Below are 21,250 nucleotides of genomic sequence, written 5' to 3'. Positions count from 1 at the left end.
TCACACTTGATCAGTCAAAAATCTGATAAGGTTTCTTGCACTCCTACATAATTTAAAGTCTGTTTGGACATGCAACACCTGCACGCTATGGAATAATGGAATAATGAAGATAAAAACCAAAAACACACCAAAAAAACCCCAAAATCTGTAATTGAAGTCTGACAGTACTGCAGAAGAGCAATCAGGAATAGTGGATGGCCAAAAAATAAGGACACCCTGCTTTTCAAAAGGTCTCAGGTGATGAGCTAGATGAGCCAAAGGCACAGAAGGATTAGAGGGCACAAGTGGTTTGAAGTGGCACGGAGCAGAAGGACACCCCAAGAGCACGGTCAGAGCAGATATCCTGCAGAAATCAGTGCCATCTCTTGATTCCACCAGATTTCACCCAAAGCATCTCTCGATCCCCCTTGACTTCACCCCAAGCTCGCACACCCATCCCCTCACAAAGGCCAGGGAGGAGCTGCCAGGGCTGGGAGAGCTACAAAGCTCGAAGAGCTCATTTTACCCACTGCCATTCTGCAGCAGCAGCACAGGACTCGGGGAGTCATCTCTTCCTGGCACGGGATTTTCCACATCAAGCCAAACAGGTCGCTCCTTAGCAACTCAGCCTGCGCCCTCCTTCCCGGTCAGCGAGCCCAGCGAAGCCTCCACCCAGCCACTGAGCTCAGTTTTTCCATGAGCTGCCTGCCCAGGACAAGGAATCTGGTTGCTCAGGCTGGCAGAGCACACGCTGCCATGCTGCCGACAGTATTTTAGGTAATTTGGAAGCGCTGGCAGTGTTTTTTGTTTGGGGGCAATACTTCAGCCAGATTCACTGGCAGTCCCTGGATCCAAGCCATGTCCCACTGTCCCTGGGAAGGCCAGTCATGCTTCCTTTAAGTAAGAGCGATTAGGGATGTCTAACTTGCACCCTGTCCCTGGGAGAAACCCTGCTTAAGTCAGGTGAAGCTTTACAATTGTAAACCAGACTGGTTTTATGTAAATCCTAGAACTACAGAAAGCCCATCCAGTTCCACCCCCTGCCATGGGCAGGGACACCTCTCATTATCCCAGGCTGCTCCAAGCCCTGTCCAGCCTGGCCTGGAACACTTCCAGGGATGGGAAGCCACAGCATCTCTGGGCAACCTGTGCCAAGGCCTCAGCACCTTCCCAATATTTCTTCCCAATATCCCATCTAATCCTGCCCTCTAGCAGTGGGAAGACATTCCCCTGTGTCCTGTCACTCCCATACACCTTGTCAAAAGCCTTTGTCATTCCTACAACAATTTCTTTAAGTACTGAAAGCTGCAATAAGATCTCCAAAGTCACATCCTTCATTAAACTCCAAAGCCGCCAGTTGAGCCTACAAGTTGTTTTTAGCTTCTTCACCAGGTAAATGACCCAACTTTGCTTTAACAAAATAAATCTGAACTGCCTCAAATCCACTCCAGCATGTGCATAAAGAAACTAATAAATACTATATGCTCCTGTGAAGCGTCTATAATTTAAATCTTCATTTAACAGACATTTCATCCTCCAGCAGGCCTGGCTTTTGTGACCAGACCCAAGTCCAAGAGGAGTTATGCCCTATTTCCCAGAGGCTGCTCAGGACTCACTTTTGGTGCAGGTAACAGCATGATTTGGGGCTTCCAGCAATGTTTGGTGCCCAGCTGTGAAGAAGGCACTTCTGCACCATGGCAGCTCACCCCAAGTCAGCCAGGACCAGGCACTGCAGTTAATTCTTCAGGAAAAATACATATTGCCTTATATGCAGACGTTTTAACAGAGAAGGGGAGTGATGTTAACTTTGTAAATCTGAAGCATCAGAACAACTCAGCGTGACAAATATCTTCATCTTAGCTTGAAACAGACAATTTGTTCTGGTTCTCAGTTAACAGGAATCAACCTCCCCTGACATTCACTGGAAAAATCTCTACAGGTTTTGCACTGTCACTTGGAAAATACACTGAAAATAAAAGTATTTCCTACACCAGGCATAAATTACCCCCCCATCCCCACACACACCTTTTCCTATTTACTTTCCAAGCCAAGATGTTTGGTTTTATTTGGTTTACTTGAGGAAGCACTTCGTACATACCCCGGGATAAATTCAAACAAACAACTGTACTACAGCCCTGCTGGGTCGGAACTGAAGGATCAAGAGATCTTTTTAATGCTAGCAAACTTCCATTTTTCAGCAATACAGAGCTGACAGCGCTCTGAACACACACTTCAGCATTTTATAATTGAATTTATGTAAAGGTAGGCTCGGAATTCCAATCAGGTCCTGACAAATCCCCTCAAAACTGCAGTGCCTACCTTGTCATAGCTCTCTCCTATTCAGAAAAACAGCAGCATCTTCTAAAAGTGGTATTTATTTATTTAATCAGCACACAGTTCTTGTGTCCATGCATTTCCCATCTGAAATAGGATGCTGTGGAAGAGTGACATTAATTCCAGGACATATCTAAGCAGGAAGGATATCCCCAGTAAAAATACACATTGCACATGCTACAATGCTAAATTGAGCCTAAGGAAAATAGGTAATGGGAGATTTAAAAGGGAGGGAAAAAAAGTCAGTTGACACTTCCAGAAACCTGGTGGGATAATTGTGAGTTGGGTATGTCTAAGCAGAAAATAAAAAGGAAGTTTACTGCACTCAGGACAGCATTTCTGATTCCAGTGACAGAGACTCCTTGTCTCCCCATGGGCAACACACCTCTCCTTTGCAAACACGCACACACAAAATGCATGCCAGCACTCAGAACAATGCAACCCTCCACAAATGCTGGCTCAAATCCTAAAAATCAGCTTTCCAGAACTGCAGTTTACCCATAACAACCAACAACAGAGGAGCTACGTCAAAAGCAAGATTACCCAGATAGCCTCCAGGTATGTTAATGTCACTGATAACTCAAATTCCAAAGAAGCCTGGCCCCCAGCACAGCTCATACTCATTCCTTTTTATTTTGTCTTTAAGGCATGTTGTAGGTAGGTTAAGAGGCATGCAAGTAGGAATAAAGTAGTCAAAACCTTTAGAAACAGGTTTAAAAACTGAAAAAAACTTCACCTTAGAGCACTCTGGCTCCAGCTTGGCCCACCTCAGTATTAATTCTTCATTAATACAGCAGCCACTCCCCAATGCTATCCATCACCAACATCTAGAACTCAGATTATATAATTTATAAAAATCTAATTCTGCTGTGCATTTCCTGCATTCTCTTCAAGTGGTAGATTTTTGGTTTTTTGGTAGATTCGCCAGTGTTGGATGATTGGTTGGACTTGATCTTTCCCAACCTGATTCTATATTATCTATAAATGATTCTATGATTCTTAGAATTTCAGTAATGTTCATCAGGGTCTTATTCAGTTCTGGCTTTCCAAACAGTGAGAACAGAGAAAGAAGAAGCTAAAAAATACCTTGTATTAGAAGAAATATTTGGTTATTTTAGTTTTTGGGTTTTTTTTAAATAAGGTTCATAGTGTTCTTCGAATGTTGAAGAAAGCCAATAAAAAGCTCTGGAGTGATACCCACCCGAAGTCAGAGGGACAGGAAAAGTGATGTCTGCACCTCATCACTTCATCATCCCTGCCTGCTGGGCCATCCTGGCACGCCTGGAGCCCAGCTGGCCAAGGGAACAAAACCTCCTTGTAGCCTGTCACCAAGGCACTGGACTCCAGAGCACACAGCCAAGTGCTCCTTAGGGAAACAATGTCCGGTTTTCAGCACCAAAATCCCCTGCCAGGATCAACAGATTATCTTCTGTCCAGGCTGCACTGGGGCCTGGAGGGAGGAGGAGGAGGAGGAGGAAGGAAACTGCTGGATCAGGCACGTCAGACTGAGTCATGCTCCAGCAGGGAAGCTGGGAGGCTCTTGGGGAGCCTATGGCACATCTGTCATTCAGCTTCAAAACAGTTATGCCATCAGCATTTGAATAAATTAAAGCCTGACTACTTCAGCTTCAGAAATTTGAAATATGGGTGGATGAAAGCTTCAGAAATTGGAAATATGGGTGGATGAAAAGTTACGTGATCTTCCTGTTTTAGAAGCGACAGATTCAAGAGTGGTTCCCAAAATAAAAATTCCTGACCTAGTCTTCTAGTTTTCCATTCCTTTGCCTAATAATGGAAAAAAAAAACAAACCAAAAAACATCAAATCAAAGGAAAAAAATGACTTTTGGTTTGGATCATCTCACAGAACCTGAGTGTACTGACATCTGTGTAAAAAAACCACAAAAATGATCCAGCAGAAATCTGCACTTGTAGAAATGTGCTTCTCTGCTGGTGTATCCACAGCACAAGGCTTTGCCATCTCCCAGGCTCTACTTCCAACCCAATGAGATTAAAGAGCTGGAATAAACCATTTCCACCACAACTGTAAATTTTGTGAATTGGGGACACAACAATAACTTCAAAAAATACCAAGCAAAAGGGCAGGGGTTCTGCACTTCATCCCACCCCCATCAGTGAAAACACCACCAGTATTTACAAGCTCTGGGAGTGCCACAGTTAAATCACCAAGCTCTCCCACTCAACACACACACACACAAAAAGACAAATCAAATTCACAGTAAAAATCAAGTCCAAAAAGTCAGACTTACAGCTAAACACCATCAGGGCTTCAACTCAAATATTTGACTGTATTCACTAGAGAGAATGAACTAGGATGGCACCTTAAATGAACAAGGATCACATCTTCTGCAAACACCAAAGAATCTCATTATCAAACATTTTTGCAAAAAATTGGCAGTTCCCTTTGAGAAGTGTCCAATTTTCCCACACAAAGAGGATAATAAAGTATACCTAGAGTGGAAACCTGGCCAAAAGAACAGTTATGGTGTTCCCATGACCACCCTGACTGCAGCCTGAACCTACAAGACAATCCTTCAATCCACACCTTTCAATCAATCCTACAAGACTGAAGTTTGGTGGGAGATTAAATGATGGATTTTTTTTTTTTTTATGGGAAGTTTTTCTTGCAAGGGCATTCCAAGAGTGATTTCCAATTTTGTTTTTAGAGTTTCTCAGAACACCAGAGCTTTTCTGTTTTCTTTAATTCCCAAGCACCAGGAGTGGGAACAGGCAGACACTCTGCTCTGACATGCTGAGAGTGCTGCTGTAAGTTATCTGTGTTTAAGGGCTCAGCATTCTTGGTCCTCTTGCTTAACATTTTGAGCCAAAGACTGGGAAGGAGAGGAGGGAATAAGAACCACGACTAATGAAGGAATTTATACATGGGTGCTGTCCACTTTGGAGAAACATTTGCTGATGTGCTTGCCAGGAAACCCATCTTGGAGATAGAACTTAGGCATGTGAGTAGAGGCTGGAAAGTCTTGTTGACACAGACCTTTTCCCCCACACAAAGGAGGAGAATGTTTATTCTGCAGTGAACAGCCTGTATAGCTCTCCAATGCAAGAAGACAATTAGGGACTTGCATCCTACCTCATAAATTATATTGCCACGGAGTCCCAAAGAGCTGCTGCTAAAAATACAACAATAAACAATATTTAGTCTAAACAATAACTGAGCTCCATCAGGAGCTTGCATGGATTAGCCAAGCAAATCCTGCCATAAGGAACTGATCTTAAAACTCCTCTTACAACTGAGGTATCTTGTTATCATTTTCATCTTGGCAGTGGTTTAGAGGTATTTATTATCTCAGTAAATGTTTTTGCTGGTGGGGTTTTGTTTTGTTTTGGGGTTTTTTGTTTTTTTTTTCATAAGCATTGTTAGCTCTGTTCTCCAGCACCACTCTATATATAGAGTGCACCACTTCCATTGCTATTCAGTAATCAATCACTCGTCCTGTTTCCACTCCAAAAAAGCAAAACAGGGATGAAAGAGCAACTCCAGGATAGGATGTTGGCTGGCAGCTCCTCATTTAGTATCAACTGACCACATTTACGTCACTTCTTCAATTGGCATTTTCTCCCTAAATAGCTCTCTGGTCAGTAAGTGGTTGGTCCCACCAGGGAAGAATTTGGATACTCCTCTACAGCTGTTACCTCCAAGAACAAATCCATGGGCTGGAATTTTACAAGGAAAACATAAAAATCTCCCCAGTGTTGTCTCCTGGAATAGTTATTTGCATGAAGCTGCAGCCACTGGTTTCTTCTACTTATTCTACCCAACTTCTTTATAAAAAGAGAAGTTTCTCTTTTGCAGTGACCACTTGTAGTTCTTTCTCTATGGCACCAGCAGCATTTTGCAGCAACTGTTGTCCTCATTTAAAATTTAAATAAAACTGAACTTCAGAACAGCCAAATAGAATGGCTGTATTGCAGAGCACCACTTAAATACTGTATTTCTGTTTGATTGCAGAACTGCCTCGGCAATTAAAGTCACTTAGAGTTCACAAACAAAGGAGTTGAGTTGTATTTCAGACTTCTGGTGTTTGACTTCTCTTTGGAAGCAAGGCTCCAAGCAGTGTTTCCCACTGGGAACTCATCCTCAGGCACCAGCACACAGCAGAAAGGCTCTTAATAAGGCAGCACACATGCAAAATTAATTCAGCCACTGGTACACATTACCAAAGAGCAAACACATTTGTCTTGACCATAAAGTAAAGCACAATAATCCTATTTGGAACCTGCAATAAAGTGCAATTTCTCATCTGGTTCCTTTATAGCATAAACACAGGTTGGGGAGGGCTCTGGGGCTGGGTGGATGCCAACATCTTTTTGATGCATGGACATAGACAGAGGTTTTGTTCCTCTAAAAAGTATTTGAAGTATAAGAAAGAAGTGAAATTCAGGGACTGCTACAAGCAATGTAATCTGTGGGGATAACCCTCTGGTCCCCACTGAAGTGCAAATTTCATCTGAATAAAAACTGGCAAATCCTTAACACAGCTCTGCACTTAGAGCACATTAAAATGTAGATACAAACCTCAGCAACTGCTTAAAATAATGCTCACACTACCAGTCAAAAGAAATCACAAATTTTGAAGTAAAGGTTACTGATGCTGTTCTAGGGATTACCCAGTCTGTGCCACAAAATTATAAAAAGCTTTAAGAAAAGGCATAAATAGAACACAAACTTCTGCTTTTTTTTTTCCTCAAATCAAGTGCACCTGCTTCCTGGTTTAATCTCAGCCAAAATCCCACCTTTGCCTGCATTACAGAAAGAATAAATACATTTACAGGGAATTCATGATGTGTCCAGCAATAGCACTGGGTTTCCACAGAAGCACAGACTTTGCATGCAGGCACATTTAAGATTGATTTATTCTTTTAAAGCCAAGTAAAATGAAGATCAAAAGTTTCAGGTAATCCACTGAATACTATCCAAAGCTGAGATTTAATACCCATATTACAGTTCCTGGACAGAAACAGTTCAACAAGAGTTAAGTGATGGAAACTGCATTGCTGAGACAAATCCTATCATTATTATGAAATGGTGTAATATTAGAAATTAGATCATGTGAACTGCTCTTGTCTCAGTGTCACACTGATGTGGCCCCTTCCCATTTTGCAAGAGGTCAGGACAATTTGTCTTTTAAACTTCAATGGGAAATTCCTGGAAGAGTGTCACGCCAAAAACTGGTCAGTGAAGTTGCACTGGTCTTTGCCATCAATTAGAAGCAATGAAGAAATCCACAGCACTTCAGTTTCTTGTCCAGAGCACAGAGATTATATGTCCAGAGCTCATCTGTCTCTCTGGAGGAAAACAAACATAAGCAGTATTTTTATATCTTTGGGCACAACACATTAGATGTGGAGATTTTAGGCCATTAGAAAAATTGAGAAATTACAAGAAAAATAAAAAAAAAAAAATCTTTCCCCCAGCTATGGCATTTGCATTTCTTTGGAATACAGGAGAGCACATGGGAGGTAGAGCTCTTTTTTGGGGTTTAATTTTCAGGAGCAACTCACTCAAGAAGGGCAACAGCCCGAGGAGTGAGAGTCAGAAGCGCTGAGTACAGGAGAGGAGGTGTAAGAGGTTTTACTGCTGCCAGTACAGCAAGACTTGCCAAGACTGCTGCAGCTGTGGAACTGCCTCATCTCTGCTCTGACAGAAATGTAAACCCACTACACATTAACAATACAACAGGATGAGTTCTTGAAAAAAAAACTAAATTAAATTAAAGAAGTGATTTAAATGCTTTTACAGATTTAGTCCCCTTGACACAAAAGAACGTTCTGATTTGTAGAGGTACACAGAGAAGCAAGTCTTAAGGTCATTACTCCACCCAGTGTATCAGAGGAGAACCACTGATTAATTACTCCATCTAAACAGACCAAGAATGAACTCCAAGCTTGTTTGAACTGGCCTGAACCCCACAAGAGGGAGCAGCAATCAAGCAAATCAAGTAAATCAAGCAAAGCACACTTTTTTGTGTCCCTAAGGAGATACTACTTCCACCACACAAAGCAGGACCCCTGAATTTTCAATATAAATGTTTATTTACATGGTTATTTAGTCATTAAGGATGTGGATGAAAATTATCATTAGCAGGTAAGAGACCACAGTAGAAGGAACTCTGTATTCCTGCTGATGACCTGGTCATTCAGCCTTAAATTATTACCATTACCAGATACATTTCAACCACTTATTTGAAGAAGGAAACCAACCAAGCCTGCAGGGGAGTGGGGATGTTTAGAATTTGTGTTAAGTTTCCAGAACCCCCAGATTCTCAAAATAACCCACAAATCCTAGCTAGCTTTGTTTGCTAAGTAATTCCTGTTCTGCACCCTCTCTCTCTGCTCCATCTCCCAATACTTCTGAAGTACTCAAACAAAACCCACAGGGTTTTTCTATTTAAATACCAACCAGCCTGTCAAAAGGTAACAGTTTCTACATTCAGCACCACTTCAACAGCACAAAAAAAACCCCCAAACCATAAAGAGGTTTGAAAATGTTCACAATATTATTCCTGCAGACTCCCACAGCCTTGTGGCTAAGTGGAAGAACAGGCAGCAATGTGCTGTGCTGACAAATGATTTTCAGGTAGGAGCACCTCAGAGCCCAAAGCAGAAGCTGAGGATTCAACTAAATGCTGTTTTTAGGAGCAGAACCTCCTGCATTGTTTTGTCACCTATCCCCCAGGCTCAGTATTTTAGGATTTATTAATAATTTATTGCATTTTCTTAGTTAAGAGGGGGAATTGTAAAGAGAGACTATTTAACTATAAATTACAATAGAGAGGGGAGACTGGCAGAAACTTTTTGACAGAGGAAGAGATGGAGACAGAATTTCTTCTTTTTCTACCTTAGGGCAGTATAAGGAGGGGCAACAGAGCACAGCTGAGCTTGGTCACTGACACAGGAACCACAGCTGAAAACCATCATTAGTTCTTCTGGCAGCTCCTGGATGGTGTTTGGTCCTCTTCTCATCTCTTGGAATTTTTTTTGTTACTGCTCCCCTTTCCCAGGTTTCTCCCTCTGGGAGAGATTATCCACAGTGATCTCAACAGGTATTTAATTATATGCACATCCTACTGACTGACAAAGGGAGAAAAGAAGGAATTTGAACTGAAGCCATGCCTTTCATCATTAAAAAAAAATAAAAAAATAAAAATAAAAGAAGAGGATTTAACATTCATCTCTATAATCAACACAGTACAAATATCACAGACACAAAAAAAACCCCAAACCACATGAGGCATTTTTACATGTTTTGGGTTCCTTTGGCAATGGACTCTGCACACATCAGTTATCCCAGTACAGACTTTAATAAAAGCTGTTACTGCTCCCCTGATTTTTAAAAGCTGTCTGTTATGAATGTAGAAATACTTGGAGCTACAGACATACAAAAGAACAGGTTTTAGAGGCATGTTAGCAAGAGAACAGAAGATTTATTGTAAATTATTCCAGAACATTAATGTCAAATATTAATCATCACAACACAGTTTACATACTAAAGCTAAAGTAGGGGTTGAGGTTATATTAAAAAACCAACCCACAATACATAAGGAAGTTATACAAAGAATAACTTCCATTATATTCTCAGCCTTGAAAACAATTCCACAGAGAGTAGCATTTCTGAAAAGAATCACAGCAACTTCTCCCAAGTTTTAATGATGCTCACAGCCATGTCACCTGGCAGTCAGATAGCACAAGAGTTTAAACCAGCTAAAATTTGGAGAGAAGACCTCAAAGCCTTCCATGTCAGTGACACTTTAATAGGTGGCAAATCTCCATGGCTCAACAGCACCAATTAAGCAAGGAAGCAACAGAGCTCCTTGAAACTTGAGATGCTGCTTGAAAGGGGAAAAAAAAGTTTCCTTGAGGTCACTGAGAATTCCTGGTGACCTTTTGCAAAGGCAGATAAATCTGTGGGTTTGTCCCCAGTGAACTCCACCTGTGCTTCCCTGTGAGTTCCAGTGCCAGGGCACTTTATACAGCTGAGAAATTCTCCTGTGGTACGAGCAGTGAGCTGAGAAAAATGTACCCTTGCCAAGCCAATTCCAAAAAAAATCAATCAGTGCAGACTCAAGGGCATGAATGACAAGCTTATTCAGCTGCTCACAGCGAACACTAGGGAAGGAAGCAGCACTACCTGACCACCTTAAATGACTCTTCAAGAGATGTAAGAACTGCTGCTGATCAAAATATTACTTAAAAAAATTGTGTGAATAAATTAAGACGGAGCTGCTGACAGCATGCAGCTACAAACTGATTTAACTAAACAATTCTCCATCTTCAAAGTCCAGCAAAAATCTTTTGTTAGGAGTGCATTTTAAATACACTACACCAAATCAGCACATATTACTTAGGGACTAAATGCTGCTAAGGAACCTAAGGGTGTAAATATAGCATGCAGCTTGGACTTGCTCCATCCACAAGAAACTGAGAAAGCCTACTTTCACCTCCCCAAAGCATTTAACACTACTTTACATCTAGCCAATGCCAAGGAATAGACTTGTAAGCTATTTATACATGGAGATAAAGGTGCCAAAAAAAAGTTTTAAATAAACCCCTTTGAGGTCATCAAGCCTCATTCTATCTAGGAGATGAAATTTTCTGCTATCCAGCCACTTTTTCGTATAGCTTCTAGCAGAGAATAGAGTAAAAAAGGGAAGTCTTTCTCTGAAAAACATGTTTAAGTGAAGACAGAAGCTCGAAAGTGCTGAGGACAGGGCCTGCATATGAATACATCCAGCTTACACCATGCATTAGCTACCAGCAGGTTTAAGGTGTCCTCTGAATAAAACATGTGGAGCTGCAGATTTCACACCACTACTCAATTAATGAAACTGTCACTTCAGTGGGCAGCAACATCACAAAATCAGTCACTGCTCCATTCATACAGCAGGGGGGACGGGAAAGGCTGTGGAGTTCTACTGTTATTAACCTGACAGGGCTTTTGAAATCCCGGCAATGCCAAGGTTATCTGGAAACCACCTTGAACATTCAGAGGACACTCCCCAGCTAAGTTAATGGCTCGACAAGAGCTGCACTCAGCAAAGTTTGCTTCACTGAAAGCCTGTGGAACAGAGCCTGGAAAAGCCATTGGAGTGTATAACTGCAGCTTATGCAAATCCATGGCCTGGGAAAAGCGAGGCTAAATCCCTTCAAATGGGAGAAGCTCTGCCACAAATCCAGCTGTATACTAGGAATAAACAGGATAAACAGCCCAGGTTTTTATAAAAGCACCTTTGTAACTGTTCTGCTGCAAAAACTGCTTGGAAATACTCCCATGCTTAAAAGAGTACCTATCATATCACACCACACCTGCTAAGATGCTACAGCTCATACCCCAGCACAAGGAAAAGTTATACACAAGAACAGGTCACAGTGCAATCCATATCAAAGGCCCACTTAGCATCTAGAAATTAGAATGGAGAGAATATTGCTAAGTGTAATTATTTTTTACAAGATTATATTATTTTTCACTTGAACAGCAAGATAAAAACGGATCCACAAAATATTTAAGAGACAAGTGTAGAGTACCACCCCAAAGAAACTTCTCATAAAAAGACACACATGAAACAGCTCTTTAGCTATGCAAGTAAAACTTAACTGGCTTTTTTTTGAAGAATTTAAGTAATGTACAATTCAGGAGGAACAAGTCACTTCACATTAGACACGTATCAGTATTTGCTTTATGGCAGACTGAAAGCTGAGCACTGGTATTGAAAACTGAGTAAGGAGCAGCCAGAACAGGGCCCGAGCCCAGCCTCCACTCCTCACTGGCCAGTTCTCCCACTTCAATCTAGGAATGAGTCTCCTCCAAACACTGCCTGGAGGGGTGGGAGGGAAGGATGCCCCTGCTCTCCAACATTTCCAGCAGGAGCAGAGATGTGCATGGTTTTCATTGGGGAACACCCACGAATCTCCATCATTAAGGAATGCCTTGGGGATGAAGCCGGATTCCTGCTGGCCACTGCAGCTTCTCTCCAGGGCCCTGGCAGCCAGCCCAGCAGCTCAGCCGCTGTCCCACTTCCCAACACCAGGCACCAGATCCCAACCCGGGGTCTCCCCCAGTGAGCACTGACAGGATTTCACTCCCCACATCACACATGGGACCCTGCTGAGCTGATCTCAGGTAGCAAAACAAACTCTGGCTCTGCAGAATCCCATCTGAGACTGGCGTGGGAGGTGCCACTTCTGAGTTTAAAGGAGAGCCCAGCTGCCCAGTGCAAAGGACACAGCACACACATGCTGATGCTTTGAGTCCTCCTCTCTGGTGGCCACTTTTGAACCACTTTCGATGGTCTGGTCTTCTCTGACTGATTCTCCCACTAAAAACACAACCAGGATGATTCATTTTAAAACATTGATACAAAATTGCCCTTAGTTTGTTTTCACCAGGTATCACTTTTGGAGATAAATTATCCACTTAAATGTAACAGAACATTGTTGCAGCTAGGTTATTTACTTGTATTTTTATTTAGCAATATTTACTCTTCACAAATAAGAATTTTTCATCTCTTATTTATAAAATATCCTTATAAATGTTGATGTTCTGGCAACATTCAGCTGAGATCACAACTTGCTTGTCTAAATATTTGACTATATAAGGATTCTAGCTGTGATGGACAATGCAGATATAACACTGATACAATTACAGGGTCAGCAGTACCTGATTTATCTGGCCAATACCATCACCCACATAAAATAAATCACTTAGCTGATCAGGATTAAACATGGAGTTTGCTCTATATTAGATGTTTCACATGCTTTAGCTTTTGTTCTCAAAACAGCACATAATTAGCAAAGCAGGTGACAGGTTTAGTGTGCTACTCCTAGAATACATTCCTCACTTTCATACAGATTCCCGTGGCTTAAAGATACTCTGGAAAAGGAAAGCTTTATCACAGCCACCATAAAGTCATATACTCCCACCTCCTTACAGCAAAACATTGGACAGCTTTCATTCCAGCCATCTCTTTTATGAGGAAATTTAAGTGTTTCTTGTATTGCCCTCTTTGTGCAGTTTTTTATTAGTCCTGTAAATTCCACAAAGTTGTACCACTGGGATCAGTTGTATCGATCATTCTCCCTGAATCTGTTCAAGCTTTTAAATCTTGCTGTGTTACTGCAATAACAACCATCTCTCACCACCAGCAAGCCAAGGTGGAGGGTCTGTTTTCCCCTGATGATGTTCAGGATTGAACCCCTGCCACGTTCTTCCACCAATTCCCCTGCAGCAGGAAGAACCCTAAACAGACCGATTATCACCAATCCCTTAAAAACCTCTGTCCAGAGGGTGCCCACAGAGGCATCTGCACAACCTGAATATTCACTCTGGCGTTTACAGATGGGATTCACGCCTTTCTCCCGTGCTGAATCCGTAGCTATTCCCATTCTGCAGGCAGGGCTTGATCCGATCTCCTTAGGGAATTAATGCCCGGAGCAGGCACGGCAGCTGCCACCCATCCCATTTGTTCCCCGGAGCGGCGACAGCTCCGGCCTCAGCCCCACGGATCCAAGCGACAAGGGACAGATGGCACCGGCACCGCTTCCTGCGGGGAGCCACGCTGCTCCACAAATCTGCTGCTCCCAGGAATCCGCCTGCCTCGGAGCGCTGAGCGATGCCAAGGGATACTCCCAGAGTTCCCTTTGTTCAGCCCAGCAGCACCGCTGAACCAACCACCCCATTGCTCCTTGTCCAGCCACCGGCCGCCCCTGGAAAATCAAAGGAAATCAGTGATTTCCCTGCTCATCCCTCTGTGGTGTCTCAGTGCAGGAAGAAAAAAAAACACCCCAAAACCCCCCCAAAAAACCCCAAAAAAAGAAAACTGGCCATTTTCATCACGTTCACGCTGTGAAGTCTCCCCATGACAACGCTGCTGATTTGCGCAACCGCTATTTCTGTCGCTAACAAAAGAAATAAAGGATCAGGAACAAAGGGAAAATTGAGTAAGAAAGGGGAAAAAGCACCACCCTAAGTGCTGGAAGTACATTCAAGTGTTAGAAAATGGAATCTGACTTATAAAGGGTTCAAAACTGGCGACAACTGTGTTCTTTCACTTGTGTGAAAGACAGCTCTGGCACAGGGAGGAGAAATGAGACCTGGAAGTTCTGTTTGTTATAAAATCTAAGGCCTGATCTAGCTGTGAGACTAACAAGGAGAAAACAAACTTAAGTGCTGACCTGTAGTTCTAAAATTAGTTTCATTAAATGCATTTACTACGAGCAAATGCCTTTCTGATGACAGGAAAGCCAGGAAAGGACTCTGGAAAGCTGCATGTTCCTCACAGCACACATCACCCTCCAAAACTAGATTCCTGCCTGTGTGGTAGGTAGCAATGCTGTTTATAAATATAATTATTAGTGGGTTTTTAAGGGCTTTTCTATGTTGTCTTAACATGAGCAGTGCTTAAGAAGACCCCCACCTTTTCAGGCCATCAGTGTCAAAAAGCAGCAGCACTGTTCTGAATCCCACAGAGCTGCCCAAAGCCTTTACAAAAAGAAAAAATGTTCAAGCGTTCACACAGAGCCATAGTTCTGCTAAATATAAGTGGGATATTATATTCCTGATCTTAAAGAAGCATCAGAATTGACAGTATGTGACCACGTTTTTTCTAGCACATAAGCTGTATAAAAATAGTCTTTTCTCCTCAAACTGAGACTTTTATGCCTCACAGTGACATTTAAACCCTTTGTGCTACAGGGGCGTTTCATCGAGAATTCAGCACAGCTCTTGTGCTTTTTTTATCTTTAAAATGTGTTCACTAAAGCACTCAAAGACCACTCCATTAGATTCACACTGCACTTCCCCCAGGCATTCCCAGTCCCAGCTTCCCAAGCAATGGGTCCATCTACACATCACTGGGCTTTCCAGGAAACTGTTTCCAACAGAAACTAGAATACAAAAATTTACTGAGAAATTATTTTTTTCATTACTTTAACTTTAAAATTACTTTTCTTGTCACCACTGTTACCAACTGCTGCTCAGACTGGAAATGAGGCTCAGCCTTTTAAATGTGAACCTTTTTCCTCAGATACCCGTAAACAGGTTTATAGTTTCATGGATGCAAACCTACAGGAGTCATTTCCTTCAAGCATTCAGAGAACACAAGGTCAGGACCTGTGCAATGTTCACATCAACCCTGATGTGACAAAGCCACAGTGGAGGGAGACCACTCCAAGGTCTTTAAGTTGACCCTTAACTGCATAACCATGATGTTAAAAAAAATGCAGACAACTACAGAGATGGGGTTTTTAAGTTACTGAAAACTAGATATTCAAGAAAATATTTTCACAGATCTGAGGATTAGGCTTTTGATTTCAAATTCATTGGTAGCTGACGGGTTTCAAAGTGTTCATGATGCTCTAGAGGACTTAGGGATGAAGTGGTCTTAAGTAAAAAGTTACTAAGCTTTGTTAACACATGGGTATTCACAGAAAAAATGGGCAGTGTCTTGATTTTTCCAAATCTAAACTTAAACCAAGTGTAACAACAACTGCCTACATAAAAATTTGAAATACCCATCAGCTACACCATTAGTAAAGCAGGATCTATCATTGTTTTAGTTTTTCAATTTTTAAAATGTAACATCTCAGCAAATTCAGCCAGACCTTGGCATATGATACAGTGAATTTCTAACCCAGTTCTCCAGCTAAATCCTAGTTAATCCAGTCACAATCCCTTTATTCTCACCCCGTGTTTAGCATTAGTTTTTATTTTTGCCAACTGACAGTTTGTTCATACACCTGAGCAGTGTTTATTATAAGCAGAAAAAGGACAAGTTCATAAAAACAACCAGCTGAAGTCACCCCCACTGTCTACACATCCACAACCCCGCGAGCAATGGAAGTTCAGTCCTACAGAACAGAATCTATACAGGCTAAATTCTTCATGAACACTTGGTTTCACCTGAAAGAATGTTTTTATTCCCAACTTCAGGGCTGGAAGCAATGAAAGCCACACATGTTGTAAAAAGCTGCCTGGAGACACAGCAATGCATTCTTGCTTCCACTAGAAGAATGAGGGCATCCATCTAAACTCTACCTCCTTTGAACAGAAATGAGACTCTGCCACACCAGACACAAACAGCTCAGCTGAACACGAAGGGTTTGTGGCTAAAATCTAGGAATGAACATCCTGTATTCTGATGATTAAGGTATTAAAGTCATGTTTAACCTTTAACTGAAGAAATGCCTCAGGAACAGGACCAGGAAGCTACAGTATCCTGAATTTTAGTACCTTCTTAGCTATGCCAATCAGAGGAAGTCATAAAATACTCTCCCTTTCTTGCTTGCACAGGATTTGTGGGGAGTAGGTGGTATTAACTTTTCATTAACAGGAAAAGCACTGGGAGTGCTCCCAAATCTGCCTGGGAGACTGAGATTACCGAATGCAGAGATTACTGTTTGCAGTTTTGGGCAGCACAATATAAAGAGGATAGAAAGTTATTAGAAAGTGTCCAAAGGAAGCACCAAGAAGCCTCCATCAGCAAACCAACCCCAGATTAATAGCTGAGTTTCTTTTCTGCATCTCTGCCATCCTAATTATCTGCCATCCTAATTAATTGGATGGCTGTTATCACAGGCATCCAATTGCAACACCAATTCCTTATCAATACAGACCTGACAGCTGCAGATGAGAGTTTACAGATCCCACCAGCAACAGCCTAAGGCATTAACTCCCTTCCACAGAGTCATTTTAAGATTATTAAAAGTACTCAGGTGACTAATTCATGCTTTCAGGCAGTCACAGATTAAGTCAGGAATTCTCTGTGTCAATGGTGCGATCTAAGGAGAAGCAAGTGGAACACAAAGAGAGAAAAAGCAACATAAATTACCTAATTTGGCACACTTTTTGGTTGCAAAATGTCAGCTGCTGGAAATTGTTCAAGCCCTCAGACAAACACTTCCTCTGAAATACTACTTAGGAACTGTCATCTCAGTGCCAGCATTGCCTTGCTCATTTCCAGAAATCTGCCTAAAACCTGGATGTTTGTGTTCAGAGAATTGTTACTAATTTAAGAGGTCCCCGCCTAGTGCCTCAAACTGTCTAATTCTTTTAATTTCTAATGTGCTAGCAACAGGAGAGGTATTTTTCCATGTGCTCAGATATTTATACAGACTTATTTTTGGTGTGGTGAGCTGTTAGAGGATTTATGTGCAACCTATGGCAGAGGAAAAGGAAAATATGCTGCACCGTATATTCCCAGTAAGCTTTGGATGCCATCCTTCATATATTTAGATTCAGGCAGAATCAACTTCACCTGAGTAAGCTGAGGCTAAAAATGAAGTCTTATTAACAAATCTAAGTTATTTTCCTTATTTCTGTTTTGATTCTGCTTCCTTATTTCTGTTTTAAAATAGGTTCTTTGATTTCAGATGGAATTTGCCTTAAAATAATCCCGTTCTGTATTTCCTTTGTCATATTTGTCTTGGCAAGAGGTTGAAGGACAGGACGTTGAGTTTCTACACCAATATCTGAGTAAAACCAGAGATTCCAGAATGAAAATTACTTTCCACAGCAGGAAAATCCCAAATGGTAAGCCACTATCATCATGACTTTTGGAGGGGAGGGGAGGGGAGGAAAAATAAGAAAAAAATTAAAACCAAATGACAACAAACCCCTGGGGAGCTAACTACAAAAGAAATTTCACAGATTATGAGCTCGTTTTCATATCCAGCTTTCATGTGCAACCCGATAGACTGGACAACTCATGGCATCCATAGGGATCACGAGCTGCTCTCATCTCAGTGATGGACTGAGCTCTGTGCAGATGGAGTCCATTAAAATAAGCACTGTGACAAAAAAGAAACCATCCACACAAGAGCAGAGGGCTGCAGCTGTCAACCAACTCCAAATAACTCTCATAACTCCCTCATGTAACACAGCCCTTCCTTATTTGTGCCTCCCTGCCTGGGAATGACTCTGGGGAAGATTCTCTCACCCTTCCCATCCAATGGGAAAAAGGGTAAGGGGAGTAGATCTGCTTCAAGCTGAACTTACCTTTCAAAACTTAAAAAAATCCAAGCAGAGGTTAGTGATATTAGTGTTGATCAGACTTAAATTATCCAATATAATTATTAATTTTGATGCACAAGGTGTATAAACAATACCATCTCCACACATTAGAAGTATCAGCAAAATCCTTGCCAGACAGATGCCACTTTCTCTGTGAGGTCTTGTTTGTAAATCACAGCTCTGCTAGGGCCTATTAGTCCTCACCAACACAGCCACTTAATCTTTATTTCCCTAACATGTAATTTCCCTTAATTATATTTGGAGAATATTTATAAGGTTATTAAAGTTAATTGTAGGACTCAGAGAGGTCTTTAGCTATAATTACCAGTACAAATCAAAGCTCTGAGTAATTTTTTGAGGGGATTTTTTTGTGTGTGTGTGTGTGTGTGTGTGTGTGTGTGGTATTTTTTTTTAAGAATCCATTTGATCATCTGTCATCCTGAACTGCTCATGATGATGGAACTGCTTCGCTCAGTACAATGAGCAGCTGAAACTGGTAAACATTAAACATATCTCTGTGGAGAAGCTTTAGCATCCAACTATGAGTCTGCAACAGCCCTTTCAAAATTCACTTGGAGATAGAAAATGGGCTTTTGAGGAAGTGTTGAAAAGAATTGATGCTAAATTGATGATAAATCTTTTTACTTCCACACCTGTTTGGAATGCTGTGCTTCATAAATTAAAAATCAGGGATATATTTAGGCTCAGACCTCGACTGGTATTTTGCAGCAATTAGGGAAATCTGTTTTTTTTAAGCAAGGAGTGGCACCTGAATGATTGAGAGCATCAGGGGGAACTGGTACAATGGGAAAAGCAGACACTGCCACCTTTGAGAAGGTGAAATAGGGGAGATTTGGAGCTGCCAAGCTGGGAGGTCTCCCACAGAGGCTGGTTCAATTGTAGTTGTCACGTACAGATTTCCCGTCCCTCAAACTTCACTCTCACAGACCATATGGGAACGTTAATATTGCATCTGCAGTATCTGCAGAGAACCCTGCAGAGAATCTGAACAGCAACAAGTGTGACAAGTCCCTCCCCTTTTAGGTGTGCCAGTTCTTCAGCTCTCAGCTGTCATCTTCAATGTCTTTTTTGCCAAAGCTCTGGCTTCAGATGGCAAGTGATCACAACATAATCCTGCAAAAGAAATGAGCTAAGCTTTCAGCCTTCCAGCATGGGGGAAAACCTCAGCCACAGCCAGAATGCAGAGCTCTCTATACAAGTGTTTTTCACTGTTTTACCACAATTTTTTAGCAGAAGTAGGTGAACACAAGCATTCATTTGTCATTGGTTGCCCCCTTTGCCTGCACACACTACACATGTCCAGCTCGGTCGCTCTGAGAAACAGATGAAGGGATAGCTCTGCTCCTGAACTTTACCAGGATACTTTTCCAGCTCTCCTTGTCAAAAAGTTCTTTGAGGTTACTGCTAAGCAATCCTAGTCTAATGCTTCTGCAGCTAGATTAAGAGAAGAGTCAGGATGCCAAAAAACTTGGATGTGAGGAGGTGACTCCAGTCCAAATGCAGTGATGAAAGGTGCACTACGTACAAAAGCAGCCAGAACTATCAAGAATCTCTTGGCTTGTCCTGTCTATTCTTTCACCTCATTCATAAGTCCTACTGATTTTCTTCTCCAGAATTAAATATTTAGTTATATAGTTTGAACTTGCCAAACTTTGGGGACACACACACACACACCCCCTTCTCAAATAAGCACTGGAAAAAAGATGTTTTAGAGGAGGAAAAGAACTGCCAAGCACAAAAGCTCATTTTCTCTAAATTTTACTAATAAATCAGTACTGCTTTTAAATACATCCTTGTCTTCTAGAAGTATCCTAAGACAACATCCATTGCACCAGGGAAGATTATACTCACAGAAAGCAGGTCTGGTGCAATTTCTGCTGAACTCAGGCTGTGGTTTCTGAAGTGCAATTTCACCCAATGTAATCACTTTATAATAGATTTCAGATGCTAGAGACCAGCACTAAATTAAAACCATTCTGACACGGAGATAGTGAAGGACTATCAACAGCAAGGTTAACCTTCCAGTCAATTCATCTCAATAATCCTTCGATTCTGGCTTCCTATCTTGCCAAATCCAGGCAGGAAAAGGCAGGCCTTCTCCAAGAAACAAAAAAGCATTTCCTAATACCCAAGATGCTGAATCCAAAAAAAGCTGCTAACGACCTCTAACCTGTTTCAGAATGGAATTGAAAGTTAGCCAGCAAGCAGAAAAGCTGTGTGACACCTGAACCAGAGAGACTGAGACAGTTCACACTCTGACCTACTTCAGCTTGGATAACTGCTCAGTACATTTCCAGTGCTGAGGCAAAAACCAAACTCCAAAGGGGAGGGCAAAAAAAAGGACAGCAGTTTTCCTGCACTGTGCATTCCCAGAAGAGTTAATATTTTTCCTCTTCTAAGGGGTGCAAACATGAGTCAGCAGCAGGGAAGGGAAGAAGACAGAGCCTTAGGGTGACACCATTCCAGAGCCAGCATCGCTTCACCTCTCCAACAACAGGGAAAGTGAGGGAACCAACTGCTTGGGAATTAAGAAAGAGGAACAAAGATGCACCATAACTGGGTTCTGCTCTCATTCTTTACTGGTGCCCTGGATGAACACACAGGATCATGCCCCCTCCTGTAATTAGAGCACAACTTCCAAGCAGCTGGTAAAATCAACACCAACATTTACTTCCAAAGATATTTTAAATATAACACCTCTCTCTTTCTTCTCCTTCCCTTTTTTCCTCTTTTGAATAAGTGTTACAGTTGCACAGCATGGCATTTGACAGATTTTCCCAGAGTTCTCTGCCAGGATCACTCTGCTCTTGGTTTGAATCCATGTCCAAGTGAGGGAAGTTAATTCTCCATTTCCATCCCAGCCATAACCCTTT

The 21,250-nt window shown here is 41.8% G+C and overlaps 1 protein-coding gene across 34 annotated transcripts in view; it reads right to left on the bottom strand.

Moving 5' to 3' along the window:
* The window catches only part of LRRFIP1 (LRR binding FLII interacting protein 1), a 100,363-nt gene that overhangs the window by 64,161 nt on the left and 14,952 nt on the right, over window positions 1-21,250 (bottom strand). The gene's annotated exons all lie outside the window — the stretch shown is intronic.

The sequence above is a fragment of the Cyanistes caeruleus genome, chromosome 7 (genome assembly GCF_971803275.1).
Source record: "Cyanistes caeruleus chromosome 7, bCyaCae1.hap1.1, whole genome shotgun sequence".
Lineage (NCBI taxonomy): Eukaryota > Metazoa > Chordata > Aves > Passeriformes > Paridae > Cyanistes > Cyanistes caeruleus.
Note: the sequence above shows the minus strand (reverse complement) of the source record. Positions and strands in the feature narration are given on the sequence as shown.